Raw genomic sequence first — 6,321 nt, 5'->3', positions numbered from 1 at the left:
AAGAAAAAAAAATTGTTCCAAGCCGAACTATTCCAGTTTAATAAAACAATGCAACATTCTCTTACAGAAGACAAGGTATGCTCTCAATTTTATGAATCATAGCATAGTTAAGTCGTTTTTCTACTATTCCTATAAAAACAAACAGGTTCAATGATCTGAAAAATCCCTTGTAGAAGAAACTATATTCCATATGATCGAATCGTAATGAAATATGGTTATATTATCTATACTCTTTATATTTATTCAATGTTTTATCTTTAATCAATCTCTATACAAGTGTAAATGTAACAGTCTATAAATAACGGATGCCATATTCTCACCTGAGCTTCTTCAGCCGATTATGACGTCGTGTTTGTTGACCGTGACACAATACGCCTGTAAAAACATGTAATCTTCTTTTGGTGTCTGCCTCTGTTTAATTCTGCTGTCTCCCTACATTTTCTGAGACCATAAAAATGATGTCATTTTTAGCATCATCCTTAATACTTGTTAAATACTTGAAAATTACTTTATAAAAATATTCAAATAATAATTTTTTATTAATATACTCTGCAAAATATTCGAATAATTAGTAATTTTTATATATTTCAAATGTCATAAAATTTCATAAAATTGTTTATTTTAATATTTTTTTTTTTTCTTTAAAATTCCGGCGAAACATTTAATTTGTTCAAAAAAATGCAATTTTTTTTAAGTTTCTTATATTTGAAACGAATAAAGTTTATATTAAAAATTACATTAGAATGTAATAATTTTTAAACATTTTAAAAATATAAAAAATTTATTGAATTTCTGATTCAGAGATTTTTATCTGTAAAATATTCAATATTCGTATATCGTTTACGCTGAACTTTCAGAATATTTTACAGTTAGTCCGTTTCCGTATTGTTCCCTGAATTCCCTAGAATATATAGATCACTGAACGTTTCCGGAGAACGGTGAAACTCCGGGAGTGTCGCCTGGTCGTTACGAAATCAGCTGTGCGCCTGTCGGTGCTTGTTGTAGGTCGCGTTCAGGACTCCCCTCGACTTCCCTCGTTGCTCTATTCCTCTCGTTTCATCCAACAGGCTAGGAGTTAGAAGAGAGGGGATATTAAAGGTCGCCGCAACGTGGAGATCAATACGAAACCTACATACCTACCTTCCCTATCGGGCCAATGGGAATGTCTAAAATGATCCTTCTCCTTAAATCTATCAAATTTTTCTCCTTCTGAGGCTGACCAATTTATTATAATTTTCTAATCTATGAAATCTAATTATGATCCTTCATAAATTTATTAACTACTTTCTTTCCTTTTAAATTGCTAATTTGTTAAAATTATCTTTTACAATAATGTTTTTGTAAGTTACAATAGATTAGCATAAATCAATTGAAATACCTATAGATTTTTAATAGGTGATAATTTAATAAGATGAATTGTTATAGAGATGTTTATTCGAATAAATCTCTCTTGTGTTTAACATCACAGTTTGAAAGATTTATAATGTAATGCACAATCTCTCTGTTTTTCTTTGATATATAAGAATATATATATATAAGATCTTTTTAAGTCTTTCTTTTAATTACCATGTTTTAAAATTATTGAATTATATATAATTTTCAGTTATAAATCCCCCTTAAGAATATAAATATTCAATAGAAATACAATTAATATTTATTAAATGAGGTTCCTTGTTTTCTATTAAAGATAAACTTGGAAAATTAACGTTCTTGAAATTTGTTAAAATTACACATATAATTTTGATTAATTTATGTTAATAAACCAATCAGCTGTTATCAGTCTCTTTATTAGAATTAAATATACTATATATATAATTTAATTTTTGATAAATTGGTAATTAGAATTAGTGAATATATTTTTAAATAAGTTTCACTTCTTCTTCTGATTTCACTTTCCAGTCAATGTCAGTCAGTGGCGGCCAGCATGGAAACTTATTATCCGTAATCGATACGTCTGAAAATCGATCGGTTTCAAGGAACGATTATTGTGTTCGAGGAAGAGAACGTATACATATAATTAGCAACAACGGCTTCAACGAGAAAGTTGTACCGATTGAAATTGAAACAAAAAATGAAGACAACTTTGCATTGGGATTATTATTAAAAATATTTTAAAAAAATTCTACCACACCGATACAACACATTATCATCATTAGAAGAATTATGTAATGCTTTGAGTTGGCCGGTCTGGCTGGGTTGATGAGGAAAGTTGCGTCAATGGCCGGGAGGAAATTACTTTTCCTCGTCCGTTATTTTTATCCTGAGAAGTGTTTTATGCCGTTTCCACAGTTATGGTTTAACGAGAACCTGTCTCTTTCATTTAGTTCCTATGGATAATTCGTTTTATCAAAATTAAAATATATAATTGTATATTATAAATGGAATTCATTTATAATTAATATTCACTATTTTATTGATTATTGACTAAATTATTTAAAGAAATTAAAACACCTGATAAAAATTTAAAATTGACAATCGGTAATAAAAATCGATATTGGATATATATAGTTTTATTGGCGTGATGAAGATTAGAAATGAAGATTTTGCTTTTTGTGTTTATCTGTTCATTTTCAACAAGTGCCAGTATGATAATAATTGTAACATGATACTGAAAAAAAAAACACTTTAAAATAGATTTCAAGACTTAACATTAATATAAAAATTATTGAAATGAAAATATTAATGCAGTACTATTATTGAATACAAAATATATAATATATATAAATATATAAAAAATATATATAAAGTATTAATATAGTTTTTATTGTAGTATTTGTATTTTCAAATTTTGGTAAGAAATAGAAATACACATAATATAAATAGAATACAAAACAATGTAAAAATAAAAAATTAAAAATAATAAATAAAGTTAGTAAACTAACTAAAAATAAAATGTAATATTATTTAAAAAAGCCATTGTTGACCTTGAAATTTATAAAATGACCTTGGTATTTATAAAATATCTCCAATATAAATACTCTTTCTCGTACTTTTCTCATCTAATCGTATTATTGCATTACAAACTATAACTGTAAATATTATGTTACAAGTTTCAATTACGTAAATTATTAATATCCACATTGAATATACGTTATACCATTCTTTTAATGTGCACAGGAACTTGATATTCTAGTTTCATTTTCTAAACGTTCTAGGCTATAATTACAATACAAATACCTATATCCATTATCTTACCAATATATAATATATGTAATATATATATTCGTATTATTTTTCTTAAAGAAAATCGACGTTAAAAAATTGTTATTTGGATCGCAGTCATAGAAATCCGGCATTAAATACCACAATAATCACGTTAAATCGCTACGCTGCCTCAACAGAGACTTACAATTTATCGCGTGACTGGCACCAAGTATGACAAAGATTTCTCATCCAGTTTTTCGATGTTTCGCATCACCAACTATTAGAAAAAAAAAAAACTATTTTTACAAGAAATGGAAGAACGAAAGATAGAAAGAAATAGAATGGAAAACGCAAAACTATAAATCCTTTGTCTCTTAAAGGTTATGGTTAATGATTGAAAATACTAGGTTTTTGATGCCATCGATTAAGGGCAGTTCTCAATGTCAATGTCTCAGAATTGATCGAGCACCACTGCTTCTTCCGTAATTTCGACACGTACGCCACGAGCAGATCAGCTACCGCTGATGGCCACCTTGCTTGTTTATTACATAATGTTGGTCGAGAATTTTGCCATGCCAGATATACTTGTTTTCCGTAGAAACGGCTGGTCGCGCCAAGTGCTTTATTCGCTGGCTTCGAACGAGGAAAACATCAGCCAGACCGCTTCCTTATCGATCTTTCGCCGCGAACTTTTATCATTTTCGCTGAATTAATATTAATGCTTCGATATGTAATAATTCGTATTTGGAGATAATTAACATTCTTTTTAATTAGAATTTCTGGCAATTTCATCGTTTGTTGTTCTACTCTTTTCATTTTCACTAGATGGAAGTAATACTGATATGCTAATATTGAAAATAAATAATTTTAGTGTGGTGTAGTAAAAGAAGTATATATAGAGAATAAATATGTTAAAATTATTCTAAAAAAAAATCATTATTTTTCTTTAATACTAAAAAATAATTATTTAAATTCATGATAATATAAATCGTGGTAATGAATATTTTACATATATAGGTTTGCACAACTTAACGTTAAAACAGTTGAAACTTAAAACTTCATATTTTAATGAAATGAAGCCTCTTAAAAACTGTGATGATTGACACGTAAAATTTTTTTTATGATATTAGGTAAGATTATTACGTAAAAATGATTAATAAATCTTTTGTTCAATCTTGGAACAAAAGAGTGAAACTCGAAAATAATTTAAAAAATTTTTTAAATTTTAAATATATTTATAATATTTATTTCATCTCTTATTTTAAAATTAATTTTCGAGAAAGTATAAAAAAACATTTTAATTTTACTCTTAAATCTGTCTACGACAACTTGGTGAACTCATTCAAATCAATTGATGAGGTCGAGTTGATACATAGCCAATGAAATTAGCCAGTAGACAATTAAGCGCATCATTGAGCAAATCCTAACAAGCTTGTCACTGTTGATAGACACAAACTATAGTTGAAAGAAATTCTACTTAACGTTAATATTTTCATCAGCTTTGTCATATAATCACTAATAATTATGTATCTTATGCATCTTAAATTTAATTAGATTTTATAATATAGCTATTAAAGAAGAAATATTGAACTTAATATTTGTTTTTTAATTAAACATAATATTATGCTTATTATATTACTTTTCAAGTGAAAGAAAGTGAAAGAATATTTAAAATTCAACTTTTGAAACAATGCAAAATTGAACTTAAAATAAAAAAAAAAGAAAATCTCCAATTGAAGAAAAAAAAATATATAATATTGCACTTGAATTCTTCTTATTAGAAGATTATTATTCACAATTTGTCATTGAACACTGTAAAAACATCTTTGTCAAAGCCTTAGTGAAATCATTAAACAAATCAAGTACACATATATATATATTATCTTGATGAAAAGTTCACAAATAATCGACGATGCATATGTGCTCAATCCATTACTTCAAAAGACTGTATATCTCTTACGCAAAACGCAATTATCTTAGCAGTCGAGCAGGGCTTAAATTTAGCGAGGAATTTCGCTAAGTCGACGGGGCGCAAAAGCTGAAGGGCCCTGCTGGTGCTGGGACTGAAATACACTAGGGTTAAACGACAAAATCCTCGAATTGTTTCTCTATGTACTGTTTTTTTATCTCTCATTGCTGCGCACACAGCACCTACAGTAAATATAAATCTTCTTAACCGGTGGTACAGTCGGACATGCAATTCCACTATAAAACTATATATCTTTAATATTATTTTATAGAATTACTTTTCAACTTTCTTTATGCTAAAATAGTTTTGGAAAAACTCAAAGGCAAATTAAATAGATGGTTCTGATCAAAATTTAAAATAGAATTTTTAAAATAAATTATTAAAATACCAAAAATATATTTCTTTCCATTAAAAATCTAATAAATCATGATGTATATCAGAAATAAATACATTTTTTCCAAAACTAAATTTCATTCAAATTACAAATAAGAATTAAGAATGATAAATAATATTAAATTAATTATTTATTTATATTAATAATGATAATTAATATTTTCTATATATCAGTAAATATTAGATCAATAGGATAACAAGAAATCTCATAAGTATTTGAATGTAGTTGCTATATTTTTATATATATATATAAAGTAATTGGCAATACAATTACAATATGAATTTCCAAGCCGTGGATCACAACTCTCAAGATAATCATCACTTCTTTCCAATTATTTATAGAAAATTTTGTAATGAAAACATTTATTTATTTTGGTATACCTATAAATAATAAACAGAAGTGATTTATCACCTATCATGGCACAGTATATTGAAACAAAATACTAAAAATTCATTTTACATTTTCCATATTTCTTTTTCATTTTCATTTATGCATGCAAGTATATATCTTTAAAAGTGAAATTTTATGTACAGATATTTTATCCTATTAAAAATGCACCATTTATCTAATTCATATTTATTGAGCTGTTGTTAAAGGGGAGTTATCTCAGAAACATATTGGGAATCACTGCTTTAAAGCATTTATGTCGCAAGGGATATCATCTCTTTTAAGACATCGCTCCCTCGCTGCAGCGGTGGCCGTGAAATCGACTACGTCGACCATTCTAAAATCGTGCCAGAATTTCTTGCCAATTGGAGCTCCATACTGTATACCTGCGCAAACCCGTGGATTTTTCTTTCTTTTCCTTCGCTAA

General features: G+C 27.4%; 1 long non-coding RNA gene across 1 annotated transcript; it reads right to left on the bottom strand.

Annotated features, from left to right (window-relative positions):
- Positions 1 to 39: 39 nt before the first annotated feature.
- Positions 40 to 1,431, bottom strand: LOC107965606. Its single transcript, XR_003306166.1, has 3 exons — positions 925 to 1,431; positions 321 to 375; positions 40 to 129 (listed from the first exon to the last, which is right to left on the bottom strand). It is a non-coding gene; the product is annotated as an uncharacterized LOC107965606 (long non-coding RNA).
- Between the last annotated feature and the right edge of the window lie 4,890 nt (positions 1,432 to 6,321).

This window comes from Apis mellifera, linkage group LG15, assembly GCF_003254395.2.
Source record: "Apis mellifera strain DH4 linkage group LG15, Amel_HAv3.1, whole genome shotgun sequence".
Taxonomy (NCBI): Eukaryota; Metazoa; Arthropoda; class Insecta; order Hymenoptera; family Apidae; genus Apis; species Apis mellifera.
This window is presented reverse-complemented; position numbering and strand designations above follow the sequence as displayed.